At 38.9% G+C, this 8,916-nt stretch overlaps 1 pseudogene; it reads left to right on the forward strand.

Annotated features, from left to right (window-relative positions):
- The first annotated feature begins 1,907 nt into the window (after window positions 1-1,907).
- LOC134656756 (3-oxoacyl-[acyl-carrier-protein] reductase FabG-like) lies at window positions 1,908-2,756 on the forward strand (annotated as a pseudogene).
- Window positions 2,757-8,916: the final 6,160 nt, after the last annotated feature.

An 8,916-nucleotide genomic window follows, 5' to 3' on the forward strand; every position in this document is an offset into this window, starting at 1 on the left:
ATTGCAGCGCCCCCCTCACGACAATCCCACCGTCTACATACGACCAGCCACTGTCAGGCCTAACATCGCTATCCGACGCTAGGTCGCGTTGTTATCAATCTTGATTTAAATTTTAACTGTAAGCATACTCATATCCAGTACCTATTAGAAAGGTAACTTTAACCATAGAGAAATAAAGTAAGATAGAGTGCTCACTCCATACATCAGTTTTCTTACCAATAATACAATACGCTTATAATTTTCACAGTCGATATACTCGACATCTAGCGTCAAGTAGCGGGTTTATCAGTACTGCTGAATGGAGTGAGCAGTCTATGCTTACTTATTTCTCTATGCTTTAACTTTAAATGACAGTAGGTAGGTTGAAGTACTTGAAATAATGTTTCTGATTTATAAATACGAGTATGCTATGAACAAATATGATTAAGAAAGCGTGTTATCATGCTATGATGTAACGTAAAACAATCACTTTACATAAACAAAATAATCTCTTATTCTGGATATGAGACTAAAAATATCATTTGGTTTCGGCATGGACCTAAAATGTAAATTTGACGTTTTTTATGGTACTATCTTGACATCCGCATCCGCGGATGTGAGCCTTTAAAAATGCGCATCCGCGTCCGCGGATGTCAAAAAATCGGCATCCGCAACATCCCTGATCTAGACACGCAGCAGCGTGGCCAGCGTGTCAAGCCAAGTTCAAAAGAAGAAACCGGCGACGCAGCGGCCGTGTGTTATATTAAGTACATTAATAATTTAGTCTCTAAGGTATCTGTATTATGTATACTTAAAATATAAGTCTAGTCTGATATAAATGTTTTTAATTTTGTGTTTATCTAATCATACCTACATATAATTACGTGGTGTCCTAATAATAATTACTTACCTAGCTTTGAAATCTCAGTAATGACAGGCGTGGCTCACTCCACGATTTCGTCGCGTCGCTACAAGTACACATGTACAAGTAGTCCGCAAGTCCTTGTAGCGACGCAACGAATGGCTAGACACCAATTATGGTGTCTAGCCATAGTAGTTGCCGTTGCTGCGCGCCGCTACGAAGCGGACGCCTGCTCGCGCTTGATGCGCCACCTAGCGGTCATATTTGTCATAATAGACCATTAATAGACGCGTTTTGTTAGAGAGTGAATCTTCTGTACTATTATTTTATTCTGTGGTAATGACTAAATGATCGCACCGAAAGAGCGCGCCCCAGTACAAACGGCCCCCCGCCTCTGGTCGACTGCGGCGCCCCCCGCCCGGCACGAGCACCCCGCTATCTACATACGATTAGCTGCAGTCAGGCCTAACGTCGTTATATGACGCTTGGTGGCGCTGTTATCAAATTTATAAGCGCTACACATTTTCAAATGTAACCGTAATCAACACAGCTACGCTAAAAATCTTATGTGGGGCGTCCATTCATTACGTGAGATCAGGGGGGAGGGGGAGAAATATGTCCGCAATTTGCGAACTTCCGTATTCGCGGTACTTACCTGCCTTCTGATTTTTATTCTCACAGAACAAACATACCTAACCTTCTTTCTATAACTCGGTACAATAAATAAATATAAATCGGTACAGTAATAAATTATGGTGCCAAAAATACTTTTCACTTTTTCTCTTTTAACATACAAAGTGTTTAAGTAAAAAATAAGTTGTCTATCAACGAAGTAAATATTCTTGCAGTAGAATATAAGTACCTACTTCACTTATTTATATAGAAACTGTGAAAAGTTAAAATATCTCGAATGTTTCAAAGTTCTTTTTTCACCGGTCACATTTTTGTTTACTCCGTCTGCATACAAATTTGACTATATCCGTCTATGCGTAATATATGTCTATAATATAGACATTTATATTATATTATAATGTCTGGCAAAATTATTTCCAGTACAGTAGTCGACGACTCGACGCGCCGGCGCTCTCGTATCTAGCAGTCAGCTGTTCGACCTTGTGCGCAGTAACAAAATACTTAACCCAAACAATATGGATTTTAGCGACAAAGTTGTTTTAATTACCGGGGGCAATTCAGGAATCGGAGCGGCTACCGCTATTCACTTTGCCAACCTGTCAGCAAAGCTGGTATTAGTTGGCCGCAAACAAAATGCCTTGCGACCAATCGCCGCATACTGTGAGAATGCAAAAGGAATAAAACCTTTCACTTTATAGTGAAACGGATGTTACTGAGGACGCAGACGTAGAAAAGATCATCGACGACGCCGTGGGACTATTCGGAAAGCTGGATGTGCTGGTCAACAGTGCCGGCGTTTTAAAGCCGGGTGGAATGAAGAATTCCAATATGGATAACTATGACAAAGTAATGTCTACGAATATGCGCGCTGTTTACCACTTAACGATGCGGGCGACGCGTCATCACGTTAAAACAAAAGGCTGCATTGTCAACGTGTCGAGGATTAAATAGTACGAAGCCTAGCGCTCTAACCATAGCCTACATCGTTTCGAAGGCCGCATTACATCAGTTCACAAAATGCGTTGCGCTGGAACTGGCGGAAGATGGCGTTCGCGTTAACGCTGTGAACCCTGGATATGTTAAAACGAATATCCTGAATGAGGCGGGGTTATCGGGAGACCAGTTGGAGCTGGTAGTGCAGAATATTGTGAACAACATGCCTCTGAAGAAGGCGCTGCACGCGGATGAGGTTGCTGATGTCATCGCGTTTGTCGCGAGCGACAAAGCTAGAAGCATTACTGGATCTTGTTATGTAATAGATGGCGGTAGCTTATTAAAGTAGGCGTGGCGCTGTCGCCATCTAGCGGCCATATCTGTGCTGATCGTAACAGCCGCGTTTTGTTAGAGAGTGAGTCTTCTGTACCTAGTACTATTATTTATTCTGTGCCAAAATGCCGTACCAAATGAACTGTGGGGATAAAACTGAGAATGGTTGGATGTTCAAGTAAAAACTACCTAGATGGCGTTAAGAACGACTTTTAATTTCAGTCATTGCATAGAGTCAGACCAACAATAGTCTGCAGCGGATTTGATAGCCCACGCAGTGCAAGTGTTATTTTAAACGTCAAACTTCTATGAAATTATGACGTATAAATGACACTTGCACTGCGTGGGCTATCAAATCCGCTGCAGACTTTTTTTGGTCCGACTCTAGTTAAGGTTATCTTATCACTTTTTAACCTAACCCGGATGTCATGGTACTCATGGTTTAAAAACCTAAAGCACAACCCTAAGGTCCCAACTGACATGTAAAAACAAATGTTAACAGCGCGGCAGGTGTCATCATTCCCTCATCACAATTGATTGGCAACAAATAATAAAAATAAACACGCACGGAGCGGCAACGTCGCGTATCGATCGGCGAAAGCGGCCCGGCTGGCTGGCTACGTAAGAAGGGATTAAGCGCCGTGGTCTTTTCATACACTTATGACCGATTGTACAAAGAGATTCGTGTAGTTTCTTTGCCCAGCTAGGTTATAACTATAAAAATAGGTTTGTTACTACGCTTTTTGCTGTACAACTTAGTTGCAATTTGTAATGAGATATAGAATGTGTAGGCACACGACTTTAGGTACGTGTAAGCGGTAGCGGTAGATATACCTACTCGTAAATTGAGGTAGGTATTTTGAGGGTAAGTACGTGAGCGGAATTTGAAGACCCTCAAGACCCTGCCTATGAAGCCGATGGTCCCGGGTTCGAATCCCGGTAAGGTATTTATTTGTGTGATGAAGTGATGACTGATGAAACTGATGAACACACATACCTATTTGTTCCTGAGTCATGCGTGTTTTCTATGTAAGTAGGTACTTACATATTTTATTTAGTATTTTATTTAGATTAAATATTCAGTTAGCAAAATTAATTATTTCATCCTCTGTTTCCAATACATCCTACAAAATGATGAATTCGAAAGTGCAGTAAAAAGACCTTCCTACAAAGACGCTTTTCTACGCATCATGTATGTTTGTATGTCAGGTTTTTATAATGGAAACTGTGTGTATTAATTTCACTAATTACATATGCTGGAATATGGATTATAGCATTTATAGCATAGGTATTAGGTATTCGCAGAGTTCAGTATTATTTTTCAAATGGCTTATACAAACCAATTTGTCACTAAGTACAATCAGGGGCGTATTTTGAAATTTGGCGCCCCGGGCCAATACGTTTCGCCGCCCCAGAAGTCAAGGAAGAAAAACAAAATGCAATCCGCCAGGGGCGGCATGTGTCGACCCCGGGGGCCGGGGGTTGGCGCCCCGGGCCATGGCCCGGATGGCCCTAGGGTAAATACGCCCCTGAGTACAATCATTTTTTTTAAAGAAAAAGATATCGAATGGGTACCATGCAGGTGTCTAAGTAGGTATAGGCAACTCTATAAGGAAAACTTTTTTATGTTTTGTATTGTATGTTTAATTTTTTATGTCGAATCAAACGCAAACTACGATAAAAGTGAAACAGTTCGAAAACGTAATTATTTAAGTACCTACCTAATTAATGTTCCTCAATTAATATCGGCTAATGTAGTTAATTTACGAGTTTCACTCCATTTGGAACAGGTAACTAGTTCGTTTCCGTCGTAGTCGTAAAATTAATGATTGTGACATGCTAAATGACCGTAACATTACTCAGTGGCGGATTTGCAGTCTTTGCCGCCCTAGGCTCAGATCCTGTAGCCGCCCCTTCAGCATCAGCACCCATCATATTGACTACATTTAGGTCAGGCAACGAAAAGGTATAGAGGGAAATGGTTGGGGCACATTTTTAACTTAGTAACTTTGCTTGGACTCGTTAGGAGGTGAAAATATCAAAAGTCCCCGGCCGTAGCCCTTGAGCGGGGGTAGGGGGGTTTGATTTGAAGGTTCCATTTTTCTGTTTTTCGCTTATAATATCTTAGAAACTATGCGTCGTTGTGACATGATCATTATACAAAATGAAAGCTGATTAAATTTGCTACACGTTTTATACAGTCGAGTTTTTCGATAGGTATCTTGTTTAGTTTTTGAGATAGCCGCTCTTGAATGTCTATAATTTTGCATTAAATTTCCATCAATAATATTCACGGTGCTCACGAGAAAAGGAACCCGAAAGATTTTAACAGTGTAGCAGATCTGCGAAATCGACTCCACACTCGCGTTCGCGGCTTCGCGCCGCGATTCGTGCACGAGTGTGGAGGGCCCTATACAAGCCCCCCTCCAGACTATTGTGCGTGAATCGCGGCGCGACTTCGCCGAGCGAACATATCGCGACGTTGACGTATGACTCCACACTCGCAAACTTCTCGGTGATTTCGCAGTTTAGTTCGGGTCAAGATGGCTGAAAAGCATCAGCTGATCGAGTTTAACTGTACCATTTATCTAAGGCATCATACTTGCTGTAGCTATTTTTCCATTTTGTTTTGTTGTAAAACCGTAAAATATAGCTGCTATATATAATAGAATTAATATTTATCTTGCAACTGATGAGCCAAAATAGTGTGTATTGTGGAGTCTTGCAAGTTCGCGCTTCGCGCCTCCTTTGACGCTGGCCGAAAAACCGACAAAAAACGGGGAACAAGGCGCGAAGGCATGAACAATCTGTGAAATCGACGCCACACTCGCGTTATTCGCGTACAACTGTGGAGGGCCCTCAAGATATCGAAAAACTGTACTAAATAAAACTTGTAGCAAATATAATCAGCTTTCATTTTGTACAATGATGAGTCGTTAGAACGCATAGTTTCCGAGGGTTGTCTATTGTTTGTCCGAAAATTGTATAAAATATTACTCATATGCCCGAATTTCATTTGCCCGAATTGTTTGTTTACCATAAAAATGATGTGTCATACTCTTTGTTTACCCGATTATTAGATTCCAGAACGTACGAGTGCCATACGTGTTGTTGTCCATATTATTAATTGTAATAATACTATTTAATAGAATATTTAAACGCCATACTAAATAATGGTTTTTCCCCGAATCTATCTAGTCACTATAATTCTGGCATACGATTACGATTACGCAGTTTGCCCTAAGAGCCGGAGCAAGGCGCGCAAAAAAAAAGACCTAACATCGAAGTCTAAGACGAAAAACCGAAAAATAGGACCTTCAAACAGTTCAAACCTCCCTCTTCCCCCGGCTCATGGGCTACGGCCATTGATATGTTCACCTCCTAACTAGTTCAAACAAAGTTACGAAGTCAAAAATTGTGTTCCAAGCATTTCTTATACCTTTTTTTGAGAATTCGTTGCCTGGCCTAATTTTATGTTATTTCTTGTTATCATCAGCGATTTTTTTGCCACAATTTGCCGCCCCTAATATCTCGCCGCCCTAGGCTCGAGCCTACTGTGCCTTATGGGAAATCCGCCACTGACATTACTCGTATATTATTTAGTATCTTACCTACGTCTAGCGTCTGTCTGTATCTGTATCTGTTTGTGTCTATCTATGTCTGTTTGGTAAAAAAAAATGGAGCTAATTTGCCGAGGTTTATCAAGCACTAATTTGCTTAATTAGTTTTTGTTTTATTAAGTACACAAACAACATTTAGAAAAACCACACAATATGGGCATTTGATTTTAATCCTGTAAGTTAGCACTCAAAATAATTATGCACTCTTTTCTATTATACGCTCATCTTTTGCTGGCTAGTAGATAATGTAACTACGAGTAATATGGCATGCCAGGTACTTACTAAAATGTAGGTATGCAGGTAGGCCAGGTAGCAATAATAAGTATAAGTAATAACACCTTTTTAGGGTTCCGTACCCAAAGGGTAAAAAACGGGACCCTATTACTAAGACTTCGCTGTCCGTCCGTCCGTCTGTCACCACTCACCAGGCTGTATCTCATGAACCGCGATAGCTAGACAGTTGAAATTTTCACAAATGATGTATCTCTGTTGCCGCTATAACAACAAATACTAAAAATAAAATAAAACAAATATATAAGGGGGGCTCCCATACAAGAAACACGATTTTTTTGCTCTATTTTTTGTTGATGGTGCGGAACCCTCAGTGCGCGAGTCCGACTCGCACTTGGCCGGGTTTTTTCTTATAAAAAACTCAGGATCAGCTAAATTTGCGTGAGCATAGACTTTGTGAAAAATAAATCAAAATGAAAGCAGCATGGCACATACCTATAGGAACCAACCTATGGTATAGCTATTTATACAGGCGACGTTGCCACTCCGTGCACGCCTTTCCAAGAGTACCACAAGTATCTTGACCGCATGTAGGCGTCTTATTTGAATTTAAATTATTATAAGAAACCACTCGATCAATTTTTAAATGCATATTGGAATACAGTTTTCTCTGTAGCTACAATCACGAAGAATAGTACGTTGACAAAGTTTTTTAAATTTTGGGCGGTTAAAAAAATTACATAGGGTCAGTTGTCGAACATTGAAACAATCGTACACAGTGAAACTTTGCGATATCTCGGAAACTAGGTGTTATATCAGCTAGTGCCGTCTGTCAAGCAAGGGCAGGCTCAAGGACCCCCAGCACCTCCCCAATACGCGAGCGCGCCTCGGAGAAGGAGCACGTTGCTACGAGCGTTATTGTGAATTCGTGTGACAAAAGTAATATTTTTCATTTATGTTTCGCAATTTTTTACCAAGATATAGAGTCTAGTTTGGCGTTATTTAATTTTTTGTTGTGTTCTATGTGTATTAAAGTTACTTTGGAGATAAATATTTTTAAATTTCTTTCACTCTTTGGTGCAGTTTTTTTTAATTGTTTCTAAAAACACCCCCTAGTCTCACAATGAAACATATTTATGTAGTAAACAATGAAACATGATGTTCACTGAACACCAGTATTAGTACACAATGAAACAAACTCATTATTTTTTTAATTAATAATTAAAGACTATGTGCGAAATTTGTGAAACTAAAATACCATGAAAATTGATAATAATTTGTCTATCATATGCAGGCCTCGGAGTTTTTTTAGCACGGTAAGACTAAGGAGAGCTATGGAGTCTTTGTTAACATTAAAATTAAATTCATACTCATACTCATCCTCATTAATTAAGTTCGTCCGAATCGTTTTATAAATACTTAGACTACTTATATGTAATTAATTCTGTTTACATATATTTAATTAAATGTTATATTATAAAAAAGTAATAATATGTATATGTGTATGTTAATATTATTATATTACCCATATTGCAGTGTCATCGCTCCAATATTTTATTTAAGTACTTAACGTACCTACATACTATAATTACTGTTAAGATAAGGATATTGGTGTCTTGAAAATGATGCCCAATAATATAATATGTATATGTGTATGTTAATATTATTATATTACCCATATTGCAGTGTCATCGCTCCAATATTTTATTTAAGTACTTAACGTACCTACATACTATAATTACTGTTAAGATATTGATATTGGTGTCTTGAAAATGATGCCCATGAATGCGACTTACGACGTTTATACTGCCCATTATGTGTGAACGAACTGTTTTGTAGACGTAAGGAAGAGTAACGCATAACTATTCTAAAATATTGTAGCTCTATATCAACCTTAATGAATAATAAACAGTTTTAATATCTATGGAATATCGTTTTAATATGTCGAATACGTATTACCAATGTTTATAATCATAGGTTGCATGTCTTAAGTACTTTTTTAAGTGATAGGCCACTTATGATTAAACCTCTTTACCTAAATATGTGTATGAGTAAATCAGATGTCACATTATGTCATGAATATATAGTTACGTATTTCGTTATTGTGATGATCGCTGATATTTATTAGGTCTAGAGCTGTACATAATTTACTTGTACTTAATTAATGAGGATGAGTATGAGTATGAACTTAATTTTAATGTTAACAAAGACTCCATAGCTCTCCTTAGTCTTACCGTGCTAAAAAAACTCCGAGGCCTGATCATATGACAAAATATAAGATACTTAACTTTAGAAATTGCTTAGATAGGATAGTTTATATGTTGA

Source organism: Cydia amplana, chromosome 19 (assembly GCF_948474715.1).
Source record: "Cydia amplana chromosome 19, ilCydAmpl1.1, whole genome shotgun sequence".
NCBI lineage: Eukaryota > Metazoa > Arthropoda > Insecta > Lepidoptera > Tortricidae > Cydia > Cydia amplana.